The sequence below is a fragment of the Pleurodeles waltl genome, chromosome 4_2 (genome assembly GCF_031143425.1).
Source record: "Pleurodeles waltl isolate 20211129_DDA chromosome 4_2, aPleWal1.hap1.20221129, whole genome shotgun sequence".
Lineage (NCBI taxonomy): Eukaryota > Metazoa > Chordata > Amphibia > Caudata > Salamandridae > Pleurodeles > Pleurodeles waltl.
In genome coordinates this window covers 468,923,543-468,948,540 of record NC_090443.1, presented here as the reverse complement: position 1 = coordinate 468,948,540, position 24,998 = coordinate 468,923,543, and positions in this window count along the sequence as shown.

Below are 24,998 nucleotides of genomic sequence, written 5' to 3'. Positions count from 1 at the left end.
ACATGTAGCGGACCTGCCAGTTTATCAAAGGATGGGTTACATAGTTGAACTGAGTTCGAGTAGAGCAGCCCCACCACATTTATGATATTTAAGGCAGGGAAAATAAGTAGAATCGGTTCACAATTTCATATACCAACGCTAGACGGTGCTGCTCAATGCTGGTTGTCTAATCTTAAGTGCTGTTGAGCATGTTGTCTCCACATTGAAGATACTCAGTGTTGCCTTCCTTTTATTAATTAGCTGCTGTGGAGCATGACTGTGCAGCAGCTCTTATTTGTTTACGTATGGGTTTTATTAGTTTAATAACAATAGTTACAGGGACTCGCCTTCTTATCCATGGATTGTAACTACGTAGTTTACTTTACCTGTGGCTCTATCTCGTGCCCACAACAGAATTTGTAATCTGTATTTTCTGTTTTTAAGATGTTTTATTGCAAATGTTTTAAGTAACTGACTAAAAAAACATATAACAATGCAGACGGATATGCCTAGTTGAACTATTTGGGACAAACAACTAAGACAAACCAAGTTTAAGGAGCAAGAAGTAAATAAATATGCTTGAGCTCAAACACAGGTAACCTAATGCACAGGCATATGCATTACCACTGTGCCCCTTTTCGATTTCTGTTACTGTCACAACGTCTGAGGGATCTGAACATCGTCGTCCTTCAAGGGACACATTGGGAACCCTGGTGGCAGCTCATCCTTTCAAATCCTCTGCCCGCATCGACCCATTCTAATGACCACTTTTGGTCCGTTGTTCACTCCAGCTGCAAGTCTTTCAAGGAAACAAAGGATGCTCGGAAACCACACATTGTGTGGGGGAGGGGGCCTCTGCGGGGACTGAGAGGGTGCAGTAGCCCAGCCCAACCCAAATAGGGTAGTCCTTTGGCAGACATGGTGGGTTGCTTAAAGGTGCCCGTCTGCTACTGGAAGGAGCTTGATCCAGTGGCATTGTATGATGTGAGAGATGCTTTAGGGTAGTCCGTTCCCATTGCCGATGTTTCCTGCGGTCTAAGAAATATGCCTTTTCGTAGAGTTGGCCTATGGTGCATCAGACTCTTAAATGTACTCCCTTTCCCACTGTTCGAGTGTCTTGAGTGTCTAGGACAACTGTCCTTTCTTGGTGTCAGCCTATGGAGTGTAACACACTTTAGGGTAGTCCTTTTCACGGTGTGGGTAACGTGTTCACACTGCTTAGTAACCTTTAAAGGCAGGCCCTTCCTGTTCTCATACTAATCCTACACATATTTACCCAAGGGCCCAGAGCTGGAGAAAGAGCTGGAAGGGTGAGGTGAAGGATTTCAGGACTGTATACATGCCAATATTTTAGAACAGGAAAGTGCGAGATTTTGAAAAAAAACAGGGGGGTGTATTTTCTTCAGTTGCCTTCCATTGAAACGAAGGCAATATTAGGTGGGGGATAAGTAAAATGAAGCCACTTTTGCCTCAAATATCAGGAGTCTGAATCAGGTCTGTTGGCATGTATAGGTCTGCCTCGTGCACACACCTTCATTCTCGTGAGACCTTGGGTCAGTGTCACCTCTGAGATGTTAAAGGCCCTGGGCAAGAAATATTTTAGGTCCCCTGTTGAGAACAACTTTGAGTTTTCTTAGCCACTTTCTGTTTGTTCAACCACCATGATGTCAAACAATATTTACTCATAATTGAGTTTGACATAGAGAAATAGAAACAAAATGTTCACTTTCAAAGGGCTGTTTGGAAGGTGGGGTCCTGGGCAATCGCTCACTCTCTTCATGCCTTAAAACGCCTCTGCCTATGTTCCTCTCAACACCACAGGCCACTCCCTCCGGACGCCACAAACATGCTTTACCGACAATTATAGAACCTGAAAGATAGACCAATAAAATCTTATGAAAACAAGCAAACAAAGCAACACTCAACGGCGATGTCGATGGCATCAAAAACGAGCAGGCAACACGCTGTACTCAGGATAACAGTATCTGAAGGTTTGAAACTGCTTTTAACAACAATGGGAGAGCTAGCATCAAAGAAACCACCAACACACCTTCATCGCTTCCAGCAAACCTGATGTTGGCATGCTCCTATCAAAGACGCTGTGGTTGTGTTTGTGTTGGAAGATGATGTCTTGCTTTGTACTCTTTCCTAGTTTTAATGACTCGTACGGTTTTTTTTTTAAATCAGTTCTGTGATTGCAAAGCACGTGGAAGCTGTCCCCAGCAAGAACAACCGAGAGAAAGCATAAATAACAATGCACTGGCCGCGGTTGGGAAAACGTGGGCATGCAACTAACTTTTTGCCACTGGCACTGCGGGTTTCTATACCCCCTCATAAATTTGATATTTTCAAGCCTTTTTATATAGTTTGGTATCAACATGTGGTTGAGGGTCGTAGATTGGTTAGTATGATTGGGGTGGGGGGGGGCAGGGACAGCTTTAGCGCTGGTGGGCGCCCTGTATAACAGTCTTTTTTGGCGCCCACTCCGTGACCACCTCCTCAGATTCCCTCCCTTTCACCTGGTAAATGTGCCCCTCATCTCTCCATAGCCCCCCTTTCACATACATTCATTTGTTTTAAAGTGCCATTTTAGGCTAACTTTACTAATCCACGCAGGTGAAATATAGCTCTGTTATTTGAAGCAGGCATATTAACCCTCTATGCTACTTTATAGTAGGGTGACCACCTGGCACTGAGGCAAATTCTGGACAGGACTGTAAAAATTTCAGGACAAAGGGTCAAAATTCAGGACAAAAATTCAGGACAAAGGGTCAAAATTCAGAACAAAAATTCAAGAACAAACGTAAGTTTTACAGACACACCCAAGAGAGGCCATGCCTCACTTTGTTGTCAGTGCACTTATTTACTCTTTTTTAACTTAGCACTATTTATTCACTGTGTCTTTTTGTGATTACCTCCTGGTATGCTACATTCAGGTGTCACATTACATCCTTGTTCAGTAGTAAATTAATGCCCTTCAGTACTGTGTCAAGCCCATCACCTCTACCCAAATCTGTCCAATCTTTCTTGAAGAGAAAGAAACTGCAACATTTTGATTATGTTTCCGAACATTTTAAAACCCTTGGCAAACAGTTTGGGAAACATTAAGGTAATTAGCCATATGCTAGTTTAAACAAATTGAACAAAAATATCTGGCTCACCCCAACTGCCCATGGACTTTCAACCTAAAAAAATAATAATGAGGCAGGGCAGATGGTGTGGGCGACAGTCTCACACCTAATGTCAGGATGTGAGGTACCCACAACTTGTCTGTAGTCTCACAGCACTAGAGTGTATGTCTGGTACTCTACATTTATCTCAGAAATGGGAGCCCGGACTACCAATCAAAGATAATAAAAGAGAAAGATGAAATTGAGATCAAATGGGAGATCCACAGCAAGTGATTCAAAGTGTTGTTGCTAAGAACTGGGTAAATAAGGAAGAGAAGAACTAAGGTGGACAATTCCTAAAATCAGACAAGATGGGTCCAACAAGACTATTGGAAGGTATTGGGTACCTGGGGATTTGTCTCTGCACACAGTAGAGAAACAGAAGAGGCACTGTCAAGTGGTTGAACAAGCAAAACCCATTCACCTTGGCAAACTCTTCTGGTGCAATGGTCCGCTGTTCGTGCTTGTGAAGGGTGAGCAGGGGCCAGACCCCTTACAAGGTTGCGCAAGGCAATTGCCCACTTTCTCCATGTCTTTAAATGGTTTTGAAATTGAGCAAAAACCAAACTAGTGATCTGGGTTATCCCTTAGTGGCAAGTACATATAGAATCTTTAAAATATTTGGGATTTAAATTGCACAAACAAAAAGTAAAATTTTTAAAATGTAATTCATGTTTCTTTAACATATGGCACTGTTTTCCCCTTTATATACAATTAGACCTCAGATTAAACTGAGAACCAGTTACCTTTTGATACCTAGTGATTAATATCTACCAGTCTCCCACTGATTTGCAGGATGGAAATCTAAGCAGAGCGTCACGGTCCCTCCAAAGCCAGTTTGCTTTTTGGTCTTCTCTTCTGCTTTCTGTAGTGGGCCACGTGGCACTAGTGAAGATGATGTGGTACCCCAATGATAGTATTATTTTGTAACCCTTCCCCTGCTCGTCCTTCATTCCTTCTTCAGATATGGCACACATCTGATTTGGTTGCTGCGGTGCTGTCAGGTAGCTCTTTCCACTGTAAAGCTACCTGTGACTGCAGGTGGATTAGGTCTTCTGGACTTAGAATGCTATTATTCAGCTGCACCAGTCCAATGGGTGGCTCACTGGCTTTCTGCCCACCTCCCTGTATGAGATGGAGTTTATCAGTAAAGACTTTTAAGGAAGGCTTAATACACTGCTCATTGTTTCCTACTGACAATTCTACGGATCACCATCCAGAGTTATCACTCACAGCTTTCTCTTGCCTTGCTAGAATCTGTAAACTCACTGATACGAAGAAACCCTGTGCTCCTACACCATCTTTGCAAAGTCTTCCCACTCACACAGGACAGCTGTGCTCAGAGCAAATCCATCAGTGGCATGCTGCAGGTGTCTTCATATTGGGGGATTTGTTTTTGGACAACGACCTACTAAATTTCCAAACCCTTGTGGCAGACTACCATCTTCACCCTGGTCAACTCATTACTTACAACCACCTTAAATAATCATTAAATGCCCTATTTCATGTCTGCCACCTAGCACTAACACTACAAGAGGTGTGCCAGAAGCTATACACCAACTGGTGGCAAATTGATAGAATAGGTGTACAGACCATTCCTGCAACTTGGAAACCACTCCAGGTCTTCTCGTCATACTACCTGGGTGATTGATGTGACCAAGTCTCTGCAAGATAAGGACTGGACTAAAATACTGGACTTTCCCCACAAAGTATCCCATGGCTGTCACTTTAAGTACATTCATAGAGCTTACTTGGGAATGAATTCTGCCCATTGCTTGCCATTGACCTTGTGGTTTGTAACTCACATTTTGTTGCTTTCAATTTGCTGGCTTTATTTGTTTTAGGCCATGCGGCTTGAGTTTGTCCCTTCCCTTTCCCAAACCTTATTTACAGTATCCTTCCGCGTGCTCCCTTTCTGTAAACAGGCCTGTAAATCTTGCTCTTATCTCATCACATTTGCTGTGCATTCAAAGAACAAAGTCAAATGTCAGGCTCTGTCTTCAGTGGAAACGTAGTGTTGTCTTTCTCTGACTTCAAAGTGAGAGGATTTATGCAACAATCTTGCTGGATACTGGGGTTAGGAAATAGTTTTTTTCTATCACATGACAACATTTAAATAAACTTCAGAATATATCAGAATTAGGAGTACAAATGAAGCACACTTTTGTTAATTCTGAACTGTGCTGGAAACAAATACCTTTATATGATTAAAACAAATCATTGCATTAGGTGATGCAATTTCCACACATCGTCTGTGCAGAGTATAGTTTGATTTGAAAAACTGTATGTCTGTGCCAATGTAATGGTCATTTCAATCTATGTCACTCTTGACACTGCACCACTCTGCGTTACTGCACTCTCTGCCATTCTATTGTATGCCACTCTACTCCATTGCACTCTATGCTACTCTACCCCATGCCACTCTATGCCACTGGACTCTGCGCCAATGCACTCTAAACAATTGCACTGTACGCCACTGCCCTCTACTCTGCACCACTGTACTCTACGCCACTGCTCTGTGACACTACTCCACTCTGCATCACTGCACTGACACTCTACTCTGCAACATTGCACTCTCCGCCACTCTACTGTACACCAATCTACTCTGTACTACTGCATTCTATGCCACAGCACTCTATGCCACTCTACTCCGCATCACTCCACTTTATGCAATTGCACTCTACAGCACTATACACTACTCCACTCTACGCCACTGCACACTCTGCCATGCGAGTCTACTCTGCACTCTATGCCATTGCATCACTCTACACTACTGCACTCTCTGCCACTATATTGTATGCCACTATTCCACAGCACTCTATGCAACTCTACTCTGCCCAACGCCACTCCATGCCACTGCACTCTTAACCACTAGATTCTACGCCAATGTACTCTAAACAACTGCACTGTACACCACTGCACTGTACTCTGCACCACTACGCCACTGCTCCTATGCCACTCTACTCTACTCCACACCACTATGCCACTACCTTATAGCCATGAACAGCAGCCACTCTGGTGTATAACATGGCTAAAACACATTGGCAAAGCCAATAACTCTTGCTTAGAAGAGACCTATTGGCTTTGCCAATGTTTGTTAGTACTATGAGGTACTGAGGTCCCTCAAAGAACTGTGAATGTGTAAGTCCTTATTTTACACATGCATATGACGCCTCGTCAGGGATAGTAAGCTCTATATAAATACAATTACATCATAATATAGGCTGCTACAAAATGCGCAAATACATTTTGGTTAAATTGAAAAAGTGTTTCTCAAATACAGATTTGAATAAAATGCAGTTTATACCTAGTACTAACAGTTTTTATAACACCCCATTAAAACCACACACTCCACAGCTCACCTTGGAACACCCTTACAGTTCCTCTCTAAAAGATAATGGGGGTCATTACGACCCTGGCGGTCGGTGGTAAAGCGGCAGTAAGACCGCAAACAGGCCGGCGAAAAAAAAAAATGGAATTATAACCGCCGCGGTCATCCGCCACTTCACCATTCCAACCGCCATGGCGGTGAAGACCGCTGGGCTGGAGATTGCGGTCTCCAGCCCAGCGGTCGTCACTAGACCGCCAATGGTATCAGGACCCTGCATACCACCATGGATCTCGGGTGGTTGGGAACTGCCATGAGATCCATGGCAGTAGGCACTATCAGTGCCAGGGAATTCCTTCCCTGGCACTGATAGTGGTCTCCCCCACCCCCTGCTACCCCCCACGAATCCTCCCCCCACACCCTCCACCCCCCTGACACTCCCCCAAAGGTGCCACAACCCCCCTCCCCGCCCCGACCACGAACATGCACATATACACACCCCCTACACGCACACACCCCCAACATGCACATATACACACCCCTACACGCACACACCCCCAACATGCACATATACACACCCCTACATGCACACATACACCCCAACAACACATACCCGCACACATACAAACAGACATGCACACCTCTTAGCTGCACACATTTCCCATACACACAACACCCCCCACACGCATACGTTCACTTACTCACCCCCTCTACACTCACACGCACACCCCCATGCACGCACACAACACACAACACCCCACCACCCCCTTCCATTACGGAGGATCAACTTACCTTGTCCGTTGATCCTCCGGGAGGGGACGGGATCCATGGGGGCAGCTCTGCCACCAGAACACCGTCACCAGATCACCGCCACACCGAATCATGGGACGTGATTCAGTGGGCGGTTTTTCTGGTGACGTGGCGTGGAGGTTGAGCAAGCAGTCATAATACGCGGTTTGGAAGACCGCCACCACTGGCGGTCTTCAGCACAGCGGTACCTCGGCGGTCTTGTGAAAAGACCTCCAAAGTCGTAATGACCCCCAATATCTTTGCCATCAGAAAGCTTCAAGTGACTCCTTTGATTAAAGTAAATGCAGGTTTTCAAGCCCCTTTGCATTTGCAGATTTACCAGTCACCCACATTTGCATTTCTTTAGGGAGACCCCCTGGCAAGAAGGCCTTTTCTTATCTGCCTGCCCCTCCCTTCCTCCCTCAGAGTACACTAGAAACCCTGCTCTCAATCCACCTGCGGAAAATTATATGCCCGTAATTTCGCCCTGCTGTCCGTTGTCCTTTTGGTGAAAAGCTAAAATTACGGGCAAATGCCGATCGTTAAGCCTTTCATCACGGACAACGGACGGCAAGGCGAAATTACAGGCAGTCCGTGAAATTTACGGACAGGTGGTCACCCTACTTTATAGTGAGTCAAACCTGCCGCTAGACAAAACTCCCATCTCTCGCCCTATCAGGAACATTAATCATAAGCGGTAGCTCAACATTTTAATTGTTTCCTGAAGGCTGGGCTCACAGGGGACTTTTCAGCAGGTTCTTTTAAGTCATTGTCAAACTAAGCGCCCCCCCCACTGAGGTCACCGCCCCCAATCCTGGTCAGCAACTGGTGCGACTGCACTGCTTGCACCGCCCTAAAGCCGGCACTGGGTGGGGGTGAGGTAAGAGCTTCAGATGTTCTAACTATCATGCTGGTTAAAGTACATTAAATGAGAAGTGGGGAGCTTAACGAGCAATGCAAAGGGAGAGAAGTGCGGATTGTTGAGGGTAGTTAAAGCTCAATAGTTTGTAAAATAACTATTTTTAAGAACCTCAAAATAGAGACGAGAAAGAAATCCGACAAACACCTCACCATGCCCAATTTAAAGCACTTATACCCAACTATTTATTAGACAATACATTTAGTAGGGAGGTGTGAAACCCAAAACACACTCAAGTTATGCTTTTACGATATTGGGTTTCATTTTGCACATAGCAGGATTAAGACACTTGCTGATTGTAAAATACACTTGTGAATCAAATCCCTGGAGAGGAGTTGAAGCTTCCCACGCAGATAGATGCTGGAAGGGGATACAGGAGCCCTGTGGGATGATCTTTGACAGGGAATCAAAATGGACACCAAGGCACAACGCCCAGGCACTTCGGCATCAGCAGATGAACAGCAGCATCCAAAATCTACACCTCCTGTGGGACTTTCTGGAGATATTTAGCATCCTGGAGATAGGTGTGGGCCAGTGTCATGAGCATTCGATCCTTCCAGGGCAGTAAAGCATAGTTCTAATCAAAACCCACCCATCTGGGACAGTGAACCTAAGTTGATGACACACAATACATCCCCGTCTTACAGTATATAAGGTAAAAATAATTAGGGTTATGGTGACTTCTCTGCATCTTTTGTACTTTGCAACATTTGAGGGTGTAGTTGAATGCAGAGAGCTCCCAGAGAATCACCCAAAGTTAGTTGAGACCTTCACAAATATCAGACCATGCAACACTTGGGTTCAATTGTAAATGGGTCCATCAAGAGGCCTCATGGCTGTCAGGTTCCTCTCCCAAGGAGATAATTTTTTTCTCCATGCCAACCATGCTGGCCTCGGCAGAGCCCAAGCCCGACATGGAAGCCTGGCTGGCAACGCCACAAAAGCGTCTTGTCTCTCCAGCAAGAGGTGTATGTGACTGACTCTCTGGAAACCTCCAGACCTTACCTAAACAATGTCATATGTCACCCCCCCCCCCTAGCAACATGACAATTAAATATTTGCAGGCCTTGTCACCCTTGTTGGGCTCAGCCTGAAGAACACCTCGTTCTTCCTTACTGTCCAGACATACACTGTGCTTCCCCCAGAGCCTCTCAGTGGTGGATCGGTACTGCACCTCATTCTAGGGATTCTGTTTTCTGTTCACATACTTGGTAGGAGAGAGCTCCTCCCTTCTGTTCACAGACCTAGAGCAGTTGTTCGATTATTAGGAAGTTCCAAACTGGGCTAGGCCAAACTATGCATGTATGAACCCATTTCCTCATATGCATAGAATGGGTAAATCTATTTGATACACCTTGCCCTTAGCCCCTTGCAGTAAAGGCAGTTATTTAAACAGGCATTGAATGCAATATTGTATCAATTTTCAACTGATAACAAATTGTCATTTTTACATTTCTCTTAGCTCCAGAGTGAAATATGTGTTAGGAGCCTCACTTAACCAAAATGTGGGGAAATATTTAGCAGATGAGTAACTTCAATAATCTTAATGCATCTGAATATGACAATGTACTTTCTTTTTAACCTCTATTTCTGATGTAGCAGATAAATATTAAAAAAGAGATAGCTACAAAGCCCAGAATGCAATGGGAAACAGTACAGAGCGAAAACAATGTTAAAACCACAGTAACACACTTGATCACCGTTGATGCTTTTTTGTGTGTGTCCACAACCAGTGGGTGGGATCTGAGGGGCACAACGTCCCCATACTTTTTTAATAGAAGAAAAACAGTTCTCTTTTTGTGACAAGATGACCGTCCTGGGAGGGTTAATTCCAAGAGTGCTTTCTGTCACAAACTAGGACCTGGTGGCAGTAAACATACACAAGACACTATTCATCACTGCACCAACCAGGATTCTGTGGCATCCTGGTTGCAGACACAGACCACTGCAGTAGATTAACTAATAGAGGTTTCATAATGTATGATAGTGCATTTCTCACTTAACTTGCATTTATTTTTCAGTAACACTGTGCCTTATTTGATATGTCTTTACCTGAAGAAGAAAGCCTGAAAAAAGTTATAGATTTTTTTTTTTAAACCAAGCCTTTGACTCCGCCCCGTACTCACTCACCCTGCCTCCTTTATTCACCGCATCACAGTTCCCATACTTTTTGTGGATAGTTTTATGTGTGTGTGCTGCAAATGTTGCATGGATCCAGCTTCCCTGAAAGTCATAAGATAAGATCTCCTGAAAAACTGAGACAGTGCAGTGGCAGACTTTTCAATGAGCTTGGCAGGAGTTAGGAGCAAGGAAATAGGACTCATTTAGAGGACAAAAATCTCAGTTGCCCTGTCCATAATTGGAAAAAGACATGCACACACACACACACACACACACACACACAAATTCAAAGTCCTGCCCACACAGTTCTCATCATACAGACACACACACATTTGCAGCCCTACACGCCCAGCTGTACTCATACCCACAGCTGTACCCACACATCCCTCCACACACATACACGCACACATGCATGTACAGTCAAAGCTTACACACACTGTTCTCATCATGCACTCATATCCGTTCACAGGCACAGGCACATATTCACAGTCCTATCCACTTACACTGTCTGACCAATCCACATTCATGCACACACATTTCCACACAAATACACATGCATACACATGTAGGCACACACACTCACATTCACAGTTCTACTCACACAGCCCTACTCATACACACACTGACACTCAGAGTCCTACATATAGTCCAATTCACACACGTACCCACACATTCTTCCAGAAAGATACACACACATGCGTGCACACACACACACACTCATTCACAGTCCTACACAACCCTACTCATACCCATGCACATACATCCCTTTCAACATACACTCCTACAGACGCAATCCTACTCACACACGCACAACACCCCAGCATTCACACACACAATGGACTGATTGCATGCAGGAGCGGCTCCTCCGCAATGGCGGAGGAGCATCACCCCCCCCCCCACCAGCAGCTGCTGCACAGCAGCTGCAAAACGTTTCCAAGAAAACAATCTTTTCTTGGAAAAGGAGCAGGGCCACGGGCTGTGATGAACACGGTGGGGGAGTGCTCTCAGTGCACATGTATATTTGGCCGGCCGTCTTGGGTTGGCCAAATACACATGCGCACTGGGCTCTCTCCAACCCGGCAACTCAGGCACTGCGTTACTGGGTTGGAGACTTTCAGGCAGAGACTTTCACTCTGCCTCAGAATGCCCTGGCTGGGTGCTCCGTCCAATCCTAACTCTGCTTTCAGGCTGCCAACCGTGTTGGGATTGGAAGCGGGCCGTCTGGGAGCCTGTCCCGGCACTGCAGCCGAGGACCGAGGATTGGCGCGGAAAGAAAGGTAAGGTTTTTTAAAAAAATTATTATATTTTGTGTTCCCCTCCCCCCTCTATCCCCCCACCACGTGCCACGCCTCCCCTTTCCCCTCCTGCGAGCTGCCATTGACGCATGGACATTCAAGTTGCATATAAAATTTCCTAAATATCTGGTTGCCTTATTCTCGGTGTGTTTCATACTGCCTGTTAATAAGCTTTTTTCAAGCTCGCTTCTTCTGTTGGTTTTATTTAATCTTTTTATGAGTTGGTTCTAGGGACTCTTTGGGTGTTTTTCTGACATGGTTTATTGATCAGTGGTTCATTGATCAACTGGTTCACTGGTGGGACAGCATATTGCTCCAGCTATATTTGTATAGTATTAATATTTAACTTCTCAATTCAAACAGCACAAGGCAGAATGATAACCTAAGAGCAAACTGTGGGCTTAGTGTACCATTTATGCTACTGGTCTCTCTATACCTATCAAACACACTTGCAAAGCCAAGGAGTCTGCCATTAGCTTGCAGTTTTCTTTTTTTTTTCTTTTTTTTTTTGCAGGTTTATATAGCATGTACGTGGCCTAAAGGCTTTTAAAAACTTTTCATGAAAACCAGGTTACACTTTTTTTGTTTTTTTAGACATGGCAAGATTAAGTGATTTGCCCACAATGTCAGGATGTCTTGCTGAATCCGGGACTCAAAACTTGTTCCTCGGTTGCAAAGCCAGAGCTCTGGCCATTAGGGCATATCTCCTCCCCTTTGTCAATGTTTTCTTTTGTCATGGCTTTTATAAAACTTTATTTTTTGGGGAGGTGCTAGGCCATTCCCAATATATTAAAAAAATAATGGAAAGTAAAACTTTTCTTTGGTCTCAAAAAAGCACTCATTGCCATAGTAGTCTCTGGCACAGAAGTTGCACTGTCTCCCTTCTGTGTTTCCCTCTGCCATGCTCCATGTTGCTCAATCAATCAATCAGTATTTATACAGCACAGCAAATCACCCATGAGGGTCTCAAGGTGCTGGCACTGCTAGCTGCTTCGCGGCGCTCTGTTCATTGGCACAGCCATGCCTTGTGCCCTTTTCTGAATTCCCAGAGCGATGCGGCGTTCCTGAGGTGTAGTGGAAGGTCGTTCCTGGCTTCTGCCATTAGGTGAGAGAAGGAGCGTCTTCCTCTGTTGGATCAGCAGATTTGCGAGGAAAAGGGAGGCAGACTGCGCTCTTTTGCCCATGTGCCTCTGCCTCCTGGCCCCCTGTGCTTCCTTTTTCTCACTCCCAGGTGGTTCCCCTCCCTCCTGTTGTTCTCGCCCCTGTGCGTGTTTTCCCCGCCTACTTTTGCTCCCTCTCTCGTGCTTCTTTTCCCTCCTCGCGCTTTTTTTTGGGAGGGCCACTCGATACTTTAATAGTGACCCTTCGACTGTTTTCAAACTAATTCATTTCTTTACTTCAATTTACTGACCTTTCGCAGATCGGTAAATAAAAAATTTGCTTTATGGCGCATGCACAGACATATGTCATGACGCATGTGCACGCATACAAACGACAGCAGCATTTCGCTTTATTTCCTTTTGTTCATGCTGCGAACAGCATGAGCAAGAGGCTTGGCAGAGCCACTGGTCTCAAAGGCAAGACCTATTGGCTTTGCCACTGCTGGTTCTCCCCTGGTCACCAGACTAATTTCTCGACGCTGACCGTCTCGTTCCTGCCACTTTAGTGACAGGAAGGTAATGCCACACATATGCAGTACGGGTTTTTACTATTTCTAAAAACCCTGCAACTGTACAATGAGGACTGAGCCAGGCAGAACTCTGCAATAACGCTTTTACTAACTTTACTGTGTCAGTCAGTGAGGAATGGCGCGCTAGCAGGCTGCAGTTAAACTCTTTATGACTTCATGTATGAACACTAGATCCATATTTGTCCCACACTCCCTTGCAGCGTCATTGCTCGCTCAAGGCCAGAGATGCAGTAAACTCTAGTTGGAGCCAGACTAGGCGATTAGTGATTTGCCTCAGGAGTTGACTCACCCGAAAGCATTGAGGAGACAGAAAGGCCGGTATCTGCGGAAAACATCAGGGCGGTCCTCAGTCCCCAGAGAATTCTGCATAAATATTCACAGTGTGATTTATTGTCCTCTAATCCCCCCTGTACAGTGGGGCGCCCCGCTTATGTCAGACGTCACATTATGTTTAGACATCGGAATTTGCGTGTGTAGAATGCAGAACAATCTCTTTCCATCAAATGATGAATAGTTGTATTCAGGCCTGTTATGCCACGGTCGAACGGACTACATGTTGGTAGGACTGGGGCTGAGTCAATCGTCGCATGTGAGGATACTGCCTGCCGTGTGTTACCTGGCCTGTTGGACATTTATGTCAACGTCGAGCTTTTAGTCTTATCTAGCGCCACCCTATGGCCTTCTGGAGGCATACTCTGACACAAATCTTCCAGATTGCGCCCAAGTCCCACTGACGCCCAAAAGGTACCAATCACTCCACAATCTCTCTGACTCTCCCCAACCCTCCTCGCTTTCCGGCCAACCCAGACCCCCCAGATTCTTTTCTGGCATTACAGACGAGAATGATTTGATTTGAGGACAGCTGCAACCGGGGCCACGGTCCTGGTGCTGTTCCCCTGACGGGTTTGTCCTTGGCTTCGAACAGCACATTGCAAGGCAAGAGCGCCTGGTGGAGCCGCTTCGTCTACCGCCAGGGCTTTGTATGGTCAGCTAATATATTGCCGGAGATTGTTTTGCTCAGCGGTAAACAGTAAGAAAACTTCTCTGATATGTGGTTTGCTTTTTCTCATTCTTGGCCAACAACGGTCATGAGAAGCATACTTTCCCACGTCACACACACTTGTGGACACAGAAAATTCTAGATCAGCAGTCTGCATCCTACGGCGCTAGGCTTTTGATGTGCAGTGACCGTTCAGCAATGCCAAAGAGGAGGTTGCGGGTGTTCTCTGCAAACCAGGGCACTTTATAGTGGGGTCAGTGACAGAGGTTGACCTCTCAAGCCTCCTTGTCTCTCTGGGGTAGCTTAGTTAAGATGTAAAGGACTAGCTCGAAGGATTTCCTGTGAGGGTTGGGGGTAGGAACCTTATAATTGAGTTATCAGTGTTTTGATGAAGACAACATGAACGGAAAACTATTTTCTTTTGTGAATCTATTTGACTGATATTGATAAGCTAACCTCAAACTAGTATCTGAGCGCTTTACATGAAATTAACAAAGGGTAGAAGACTAGCCCTTTGCACATAAGTGATGAGGTGGACGAACATCAGATAGAAATAGTTAGTGAGGAAAGTTAGAGAGCAGAAAGATGGTCAAGGAGAGGTCTGGAACAGAGCAAGTGTGAACCTTTTGAATTGTCTGGGGCACTAGAATCTAATAGAATTTGTTTCGAAAGGCACTATCGTTCGCCATGGTATCGAGCAGATAGGAAGGTCTTTAAGTTTCTGCTGTGAGCTGGTAGAGATGGCTGAGTCCACAGTTAAAGTGGGATTTCGTTCCAGTGGAGACAGTTAAGGGCCCCGGAAGTGAGGGACGCAGCCCAGTCTTCCCCTGGGATGCCCTGTGAACACAGAGTGGGTCAGTGACAGGATAGGTAGTTGAGTAGGCAGGGGTGAGGTTTAGTTAAGGGTTTAATTTGGTGTTGAGGAGAGGGGAGCTGCCTCTTTTGGTACAGCACTACCATGTGAGTCTGAATTGTTGTTGGCTGTTCATGGTTCTAGGAATGGCTGGCAGCACGCAGGCGGAGGCAGTGAGAAGCGCCTTGCGCACATTAGGGTGAGCTGGGCGGACCTCATGCGGTCCAGTGTTTTAGAGGAGGCGTGGGTGGGCATGTGTCGGCCAACCGGCTCAGCGTCTGGGGGGTCGAAGCAGCCATTGCGGCCTGCCTGTCGCTCCCTCCACGAGCACCAAGTAAGAGAGATGGGGTAGGGAGGGGCTGCAGCAAGTCACCTGTGGCGACCAAATCAGCAGGGTCCAAAGAGGAGGAATGGGAGCTAGCTAGATGCCAGTTCCTGCACGGGAGAGGTGTGAAGCACCTCCACCCAAAGGAGGCTTTGTTTCTGACTCCAGAGAGCACAAAGGCTCTCACCCCACGGGGTCAGAAACTTGTTTTTTAGTGGCAGGCTGGTACAGACTGGTCAGCCTTACACTAAATGGTTGGTTAAAATACAGGGGCATCCCTAAGATGCCCTCTGGGTGCATTGTACATTAAATCCAGCACTTGCAGCAGTGTAGGTTTATTGTGCTGAAAAGTGTGATACCAAACTTTTCAGCCTTCAGTGAAGCCATCATGGAGCTGTGGAGTTTGTGAAGACAAACTCCCAGCCCATGTACTTAATGTTGCCACACTGCCCTTACAATGTCTTAGAATGAACTTAGACACTGTATGGGGCATATTGCTAACACATCTATGACCTCACCTGTGAGATAGTACACAATGCCTCAGGACTGTAAGGCCTGCTAGAGGGGTGACTTACCTATGCCACAGGCAGTGGTTGGTGTGCATATATCCCTGAGTGGGATGCCATGTCGACTTTACCTTTTTCTTCCCACCAGCACACCCAATCTGCAATGGCAGTGTGCATGTGCTTGATGAAGGGTCCCTTAGGGTGGCACATTCATTCTTCAGCTCTTAGGGACCCTCCCTGGTCACAGAGCTCTTGGTACCACTGGTCCCTTTTACAAGGGACTTAGCTGTGTGCCAGGGGTGTTCCAATCCTGGGAACAGTGGTACAGTTTAGGGACAGAACACTGGTGCTGGGGCCTGATTAGCAGCATCACAGCACCTTTTCAGTCAAGTAAACATCATTATCAGGCAAATAGTGTGTGGGGGGGATAACCATGCCAAAAGGGGCACTTACCCACAGTGACAGGCAAGATTGAGAAAGAAGTCATGGAAGGCAGGATTGCAGGACCTTTCTTTGAGTGGCCCCTGGTGGACCTGATTATCTCTCCACTTGGGGTGGTTCCCAAATAATTGAAGGGGATTTCAGCTTGATTCACCATTTGCCATGGAAGGGGCATCAGTGAATGACTTTATTACCATGGAGTGCACCAGGCTAGGATATGCTTTGGTTGATGATGCAATCAGAGTTGTCAGGAGCTGCGGGGTAGGGGTGGAATTGGCAGTGTGTGACATTAAGTTAGCCTTCCGGTTGCTGTCCATTCATTTGGAGGACTTTTCCTTGCTGGGGATACAATTTGGGGGTGCCCTCTATGTAGACAGAGTATTTTCTATGGGTTGTGCACTGTTTGAGACTTTTAGCACTTCTTTGCAGTAGGTCTTCATCAGAACGAGTGGGCACCGGCTGGTGTCACACAATCTGAATGATTTCCTGTTCATTGGCAAAGAGGGTACTGAGGCTTGTTCCAGGGCACTCAAGCATTTTGAACACTTGATGGATGAGTTGGGAGTTCCACTGGCACCTGAGAAAATGAAGGGTCCTAGGACGGTATTGCCTTTCCTGGGGATTAAGCTGGATAAGGTCAATATGGAGCCAAGACTGCTGGGCAAGAAAGGGCATGAGATGCAGATTTTCTTGGAAGAGGTGATTGGGGAGATATGGCTGGAATTGAGGAAGGTGCAACAACCATTGGGGTTTTTTAATTTTGTATGCACAGTGGTGAGTAGTGGTACGACTCTTTGTAGGAGGCAGGGCATGGCTATGTCTGGAGCGGTGCTGCCACATCATCGAGTAAGGATCTCAATGGTGGTGAGGGCTAATTTGGAGGTGTGGAGTCCTTTCTTAGATGAATTCATTGGATTGTCAATGCTCTTTTAGGAGGAAGACACAGTCTGGCAGGTGCAGATATTTTCTGATGTATCCGGGACTCAGGGTTTTGGCCTTTTCTGGGACGTGAGATGGTGAGCCGGATGTTGGCTGGAGCAGTGGGTGCAATAGGGGAAGATCATTGCCTTTTTGGAATTTTTTCCTTTTTTGGTGGCTCTGGTGGTCTGGAAGGATGGGATGGCAAAAAGGATGGTGCTATTTAATGTGGACAATATGACTGTTGTGGAGTTGGTGAAAAGGCAGAAAGCTAGAGATTTCAGGGTTCTTCTTATATAGTGTGACATGTTATGCTTGTATACCTGAGGTTGAACATTGTGTTTAAGGCTAAGCATGTCCCTGGAACAATCAACTCTATAGTTGATCCATTATCTCATTCACAGTGGCACTGATTTCGCAGAGAGAGCAGAGAAGGTCAAGACACCTGTTCCAACAGAGATCTGGTAGTGGGGGTCTTGAGAATCATTAGACTGGTGGAACTATCTTTAGCTGAATCTGTCAAAAGAAGTTTGGAGTGAAATTGAAGTCTTTGAAGGGAGCTGGGATAGGTCACTGAGTCCGGAACAATGGGACAGGGAAGGACGGGTTTTATGTTTTTTTATGTTCTTAATTGATAAAGGTTTGACAGCTGCGACTATTGCAGGCAAGTTAGTTAGTTTGTCTTTCTACGACAAGTTGAACTGAAATCAGGGTGGTATCCAATGGGTTTTGGGACTCATTCTTTCAGGATCGGGGCAGCAACTGCGGCTGCACAACTGGGTTGGGATTGTAGGAAAATTTGCAGGATTGGCAGGTGGAGGTCAAGGTGATGTGAAAAGTATGTGAGGAAATGAGGTGCTAAGTTCCCAGAGGTTAGGTGTGGGGGGGGGAGATTACAGAGGTTACTGTGAAGGCTATTTTTCCCCCATTTTTCCTAGGTTCTGTGGCGGGCCGTGGAGTCAGAAGGCGGTGACCTGGATTGTGGGGCATTCTTTTGATCACTGGGCCACCAAGTATGCGGAACAGCAGATATATGGATGGAGCCTGGGATTGCCAGGCAGTCAGCATGAGATGCTATGGTGGGGTAAAAGTGGAATGAGATGGGGCAACTTGAAACCTCTTTTGGCTGCGTGGTTCGTAAGTGGGGATGCCTGGATTCAATGTCCATACGCTTGGGGGAAAATGTTCTGGTCCGCTGGTCTGGTTTGCTTTACTACATCACATGCAACAGGATCTGCTGCTGTTGAAGCAGAACTTGGCTGGGATTTGCCTAGTGTGTACAGAGTTTGTGCCTCGTCGGGGATGGAGAGGGGCTACGAAATACAGGGCCAGAGACAATGCCAGGCAGAAGCTCAACAGGGTCATGTGGGTTTTCTGCATGACTAAAGCGATCAGGTTTTTGGCACATACAAGCATCAAAGAAGAGGAACTGGGGCTGTTTCATTCAGATGGGGTGCATCCCTAAAGTTTAGGCAATTTTTTTGACATTTTGGAGTTATGTGACTTGCTGGGTAAGTTGTGGCATGAGAGGATTTGGTTCAGTGAAGGCAAAAGATATGTTGCAGTAAAAAGGTAGGGGAGGCAGCAAAACACCCTGCCAGGTTTTACTGGATGGCTGTAGTTTAAGCAGGTGGAGAGTCACATGTGAGCATGTCCACCCCCTTAGGTAGGCAGGAAGGGAGCACAGGTGAACGATGAAGGAGTGCAGGATGTTGGGACATATGAAGGAGGCTTCACTGGAGGATTCTTGGGTAAAGGAAGTGAGAAAGAGATGGGGAATGGTAAGTTGTTATTGAGTGGATGGTGTTAACTAAGGAATCAAGAGAGTGTGCGGGTGTGGAAGTTCGGGGTAAATGGTTAAAAAGGGAAAAACATTAAAAGGTTATTTTGATGTTATGATGACGATGTTTATGATGATTAAGTGGTGGCAATCCTGTCCTAATAAATGGCCTTTTACACTCTTTCCTGGAGTGGATCATGATTGTTTCACGATGGCACCAGATGATCTGGGAGCTTGATTAGTCAGAATCCACTAGAGATGGGGATTTTCGTGATCCATCAGGAATAGAGAGCAGCCTTGCTGGGTAAGCTTATTTATAATGCTGCACATCGCCATAAGCGACAAGGAAGGTGACTTTCAATTTTACATTAATTTCCAGGGGAAGCATGTGCACTTCAAGATTGCAGTGATGAGGTACAATGGTTTGAGGCATGGGATAGGCAGCTCAGTGATAGGCCACGCTGAGATGAGCCAGCCAGGGTAGACTTGGATAGGTCAACATAGCTGCAGAGAGTTGGTTGAAGTGGAGCCTTTCGATTAGGAAGGTGTTTTAGTCTCTTCAGCAGGACCGGTAAAAGCTGGTTTGTTTCACAGTTTGTTTGCCATTGTTATTTGTGAACCCTTGGGTATCACTGATAAATCCCGAGGATTTGGTTTGTGTTAGAATTGATATGCAGAATTAATTTATTTTGTGTTCAGTTGGCCGCATTGAATTATTTGTTTGAGTTTTTTGTAGGAAAGTGACACAAATTCTATCTACTAGGGATTGTCCATGAATATATTTTGAGAACCTCATGATTGAATTTCTTTCAGTCTGATTTTTGGTAGTATATGTCAAGTTTTGAGGAACAGTGTGCTGTCCTCTGCAATTTGATAGATGGTGATGCCTGGCTGCTCCATCCTGATCCCTGCAATTCCATATAAGACTGAAAAGTGGGAGAGGGCATATGGTTCTCTTTAGGACATTGCAGAGCCATTTTGCAATTTCTGAGCTTACAGATCTAATCTATTTGATTTCTTCTATTTTTTCAGCAGGAAGTAAAGATGATTAGACCTTATCTTCAAAGCATGTTAATGGTCCGAGTGAGTCTACCATGAACAACTGTTATCAAAACCTGTGCATATGTTGCAAAGGACAAGAACGCAGGATTTGCCATTTGTTTGATGTGATCCTTCAAGAACAATTCCGTGGAATCTTGTTTCAATACTGCATCCTGAGCGACAGGCTGATTGGTAGAGCGAGGTGGATTACTTCCTCAAAGTGCTGATTTAGCAGACCCTTTTTACTGCCATGCAGGTGAAGAATGGTGATCGGGTGAACGGTTCAGGTATTTAAGTGTCTAGTTTAGGTTTATTAAGCAGAGGCGCTACTTGATGTTTGCTATCTTGTGGATTTTGGTCTAACTGGCAAATTGCAGTGAATAACTAACTTGGAACATTGTGCTTCCTAGGGCCTTGCCATGGAGAACTTCGCAGGAACTGCTAATTCTGGGATCCTGCTTTGTTCTCTTTGTATCTGTGCATGTGTGTGCATGCTTATGTGTATGTGTCTGCGTGTTTTGTGTGGTCTACCTTGCTGATATCCATGATGTACCTGTTCTGTGTGTTTGCAGCTTACATTGCTGTTGCCTGTTTTGTCCTTGTATTTATGTCACTGCAGCTTGCACTGCTATTGTGAGTGCAGGACATATTCTGCGTGAGTGTATTTTCCACTGATGTTTCCCATTATGTACCTGTTCTTTTTGAGAGTGGCGCCTGAACAGCTGCTAGCAATGCTGCACAAGTTAGTGAGAGAGAAGAAACTTGTATGGCTGCTGACAGTATAGGTAATGCTTGCACAGCTGCCTCTCATCTTTCATATTTTCTTTTTGTATGAGTGTAGCATACACTGTTGTTGACCGTGATACACCCTCTTTACGTGTAAGGGAAGCTTGCACTACTGCTTCTCATTCTGTAGTTGCTGCTGACCATATTGTGTTTGCTTCTGTTTGTGAGGGAAGCTTGAATTTATGATGCTGGTTCTTTATCTCGTATGCGTGTGTGTGTGTGTGTGCGTGTGTAAGTTGAATTTGCCCTGCTGCTCCCCGTGCTGTACATGTTCTGTCAGTGTGAAGCTTAGAAACAGCGGCCCATATTCCACTGTACAATTATTATGGGTGACTAGCTTGCAGCTCTGCTGACCAAGTGGCAAATGCTTTCTATTGAAGGACGTCTACATTGCAGCTCCTGTCTCTTGTGTAAAGCTTGCACTGCTGCAATACTCACTGTGAGTGTCTATAAGGTGATGGTAGCCTGCACTGCTGCAATACTCACTGTGAGTGTCTATAAGGTGATGGTAGCCTGCACTGCTGCATTACACACTGTAAGTGTCCAAAAGGAGGGGGTAGCCTGCACTGCTGCATTATCACCGGTAAGAGTTCATTGGGTGAGTGAAGCTTGTACCGCTCCATTATCTCCTGCAAGTGTTTGTTGGGAGAGCAAATCTTGCACTGCTGCGTTATCTAATGTAAGTGTTCATAGAGTGAGGGTAGCTTGCACTGCTGCGTTATCTGCTTTGCGTGTCCATAGGGTGAGGGAAGCTTGGACTGCTGCATTACCTGCTGTAAGTGTTCATTGGATGAGTGAAGCTTGCACTGCTGCATTATGTGCAGTAGTATGTTCACTGAGTGGGTGAAGATTGCACTGCTGCATTATCTGCTGTACGTGTTCTTTGGGTGAATGAAGTTTGAATGGCTACATTTTCTGTTGTAAGTGTTGATTGGGTACGTGAAGCCTGTACTACTTCATTAACTTCTGTACTTGTTCATTGGGTAATGAAGCCTACACTGCTGTAAAATATGCTGTGTGTCCATTGGGTGAGTGAAGGTTGCACCACTGCATTATCATCAGAAAGTGTTAATTGGGTGACTGAAATTTGTACTGATGCATTATCCTCTAATATAAGTGTTCATTGGGTGAAGGACGCTTGCATTGCTGCATTTTCTGCTGTAAGTGTTCATTGGGTGAATAAAACTTGCACTGCTGCATTATCTGCTGTAATTGTTCATTGGGTGAAGGAAGTTTGCAAAGCTGCATTATCTGCTGTGTCTGCTCATTGGGTGAAGGACGTTTCTACTGCTGCATTATCTGCTGTAAATGTTCATTGGGTGACTGAAGCTTGCACTGCTGCACTATCTGCTGTAAGTGTTCACTGGGTGGGTGACGATTTCACTGCTGTGCTATCTGCAGTGTGTGTTCGTTGGGTGAAGGACGCTTCTACTGCTGCATTATCTACTGTAAGTATTCTTTGGGTGAAGGATGTTTGCACTAATGCATTATCTGCTGTGTGTGCTTATTGGGTGAAGGAAGCTTCCACTGCTGCATTATCTGCTGCAAGTGTTCATTGGGTGAGTGAAGCTTGCACTGCTGCATTATTTCCTTTACGTGTTCACTGAGTGAGTGAAGCTTGCACTGCTGCATTATTTCCTGTACTTGTTCATTGGGAGAGTGAAGTTTGCACTGCTGCATTATTTCCGGTACTTGTTCATTGGGAGAGTGAAGTTTGCACTGCTGCATTATCTGCTGTAAGTGTTCATTGAGTGAGTGAAGCTTGCACTGCTGCATTATTTCCTGTACGTGTTCATTATGTGAGCGAAGCTTGCACTGCTGCATTATCCTTGGTAAGTGTTCATTGGGTGAGAGAAGCTTGCACTGGTACATTATCTGCTGTAAGTGTTCTAGGTGAGTGAAGCTTGCACTGCTGCAATATGTGAATGAAGCTCATTATGTGAATGAAGCTTGCACATGCTCATTATGTGACTGAAGCTTGCACTGCTGTATTATCTCCTTTAAGTGTTCACTGAGTGAGTGAAGCTTGCACTGCTGCATTATCTGCTGTAAGTGTTCATTGGGTGAGTGAAGCTTGCACTGCTGTATTATCTCCTTTAAGTGTTCACTGAGTGAGTGAAGCTTGCACTGCTGTATTATTTCCTGTACGTGTTCATTATGTGAGTGAAGCTTGCACTGCTGCATTATCTGCTGTAAGTGTTCATTGGGTGAGTGAAGCTTGCACTGCTGAATTATTTCTTTATGTGTTCATTGAGAGAGTGAAGCTTGCACTGCTGCATTATCTGCTGTAAGTGTTCATTTGGGTGAGTTAAGCTTGCACTGCTGCATTATTTCCGGTACTTGTTCATTGGGAGAGTGAAGTTTGCACAGCTGCATTATCTGCTGTAAGTGTTCATTGGGAGAGTGAAGCTTTCACTGGTGCCTTATCTTCTGTTAGGGTTCTTTGGGTGAATAGCTCTTGCACTGCTGCATTATCCGCTGTAAGTGTTCATTGGGAGAGTGACCGTTGCACTGGCGCATTATCTGCTGTGAGTGTTCATTGAGTGAGTGAAGCTTGCACTGTTGCATTATCTGCTGTAAGTCTTCATTTGCTGAGTGAAGTTTGCACTGCTGTTTTATCGATTGAAACAGTTCTGTGGCAGAGTGCATTGCTGCTACCTACCTACGCTATTGCTGCTGTATTTGGCATACTCAAGCTTGAGTGAAAATCACATTCAGTATTGAAAACCAGTAACGAAGTGCTTTATCGGTTCTTGAAATGATTTTTTTTTCAATGTTTAAAACATGTTAGAAAAGTATGCACGCTGAAGGAAAATTGTGGAAGGGTTTGAAATATATTTTTTTGCGACCTGCGACCAGTTCGATGACCACTTTCCACGTTTTCTGCAAAACTGCCTGGCTTCTTTATTTTACGGGGATAGATAAAAATTCAAGTCAAGGTTGAAATGCTGCAAAAAATGTGCATTGTGTAAAATTCTATTAGGCGACTAAGTGCCCGTAGCAGACTCTCAATGATAAACCTAATGGATGAGAATCCTATTGTAGACAAACGGGCGCCCATGGCGGCCTTGTCAGTAATTGTTATGAGCCAGGTGTCAGGTGGGCAGCGGCCGACAGGGCTTGAGAGACGCCACTGTGACAGCACAGAAGAACGTCGCCATAGGGCCAGAAAGGTGTCAAGTGCAAGCTTCACTCATTATTGCAAAACAATAATTGCACTGGCAAAGAGTACAAAAAAGACTTACATTGATCGCACTGGCGTAACAAAGGCTCCTGTAGCCCCCGCGGTGCGTGGGAGGGGAGGAGGGGGAGGGGTCCGGGACCGCCCCCTGCACAGCACCTGACCTGAGTGAGTGCAGAGGGGGCCCTTCCATGTTCTTTGCAAGGGGGGGGGGGGCAGGTTCGTTACGCCACAGATTGATGGGTTGTTAAAAAACCAACTTGCCTAGCAGCAGTGTATCTTACATCGTGTCGCAGCAAAGAATCTGATGTAGGAAGGGGTATGTCGCTAATCGGCCGGTGTTTTTGCACGCCAAGTGTTTGCATTTTGCAATGTTACTGATGTACCAATTAGTCACATCACAAAATGTACGTTTTAATATGAATGAGCGCAGATTCATCTTGTGAATACCTATGAATGAGATAGCAAAGCAGCAATGGCCATGTGTTCGAATTCGCTGGCTGTCTGCATGTTTTTGTTAAAGCAGCCTGAGTCTCTTGAAGAGGTGGGTGCTGCTTTTATGGGAAAATGGCATGCAGGGGGGATGTCTGGCAGCGGATTGAGAGGGGGGGAGAGGGAAGCATGTAGTGGTCCCCTGTCTGCTCCCTCAAGACTGCCTGCTACATTATCCCCTTTGCGAATAATTTACTGCCCCTCATCAGGCAACTGATCAAGCTGACTGTAACTGACAAAACCTCCGGCACATTTGATTACGACGTGCGAGTAGGAAGAGGACGCCTCTTTCACGCTCCCTCCTAATTCTGATACGGAGTGTGATTTTGCTAATTGCAGGTTTGCGACCGCAAAATCCTTCTGTACATCGGGCGCGAATTGCAA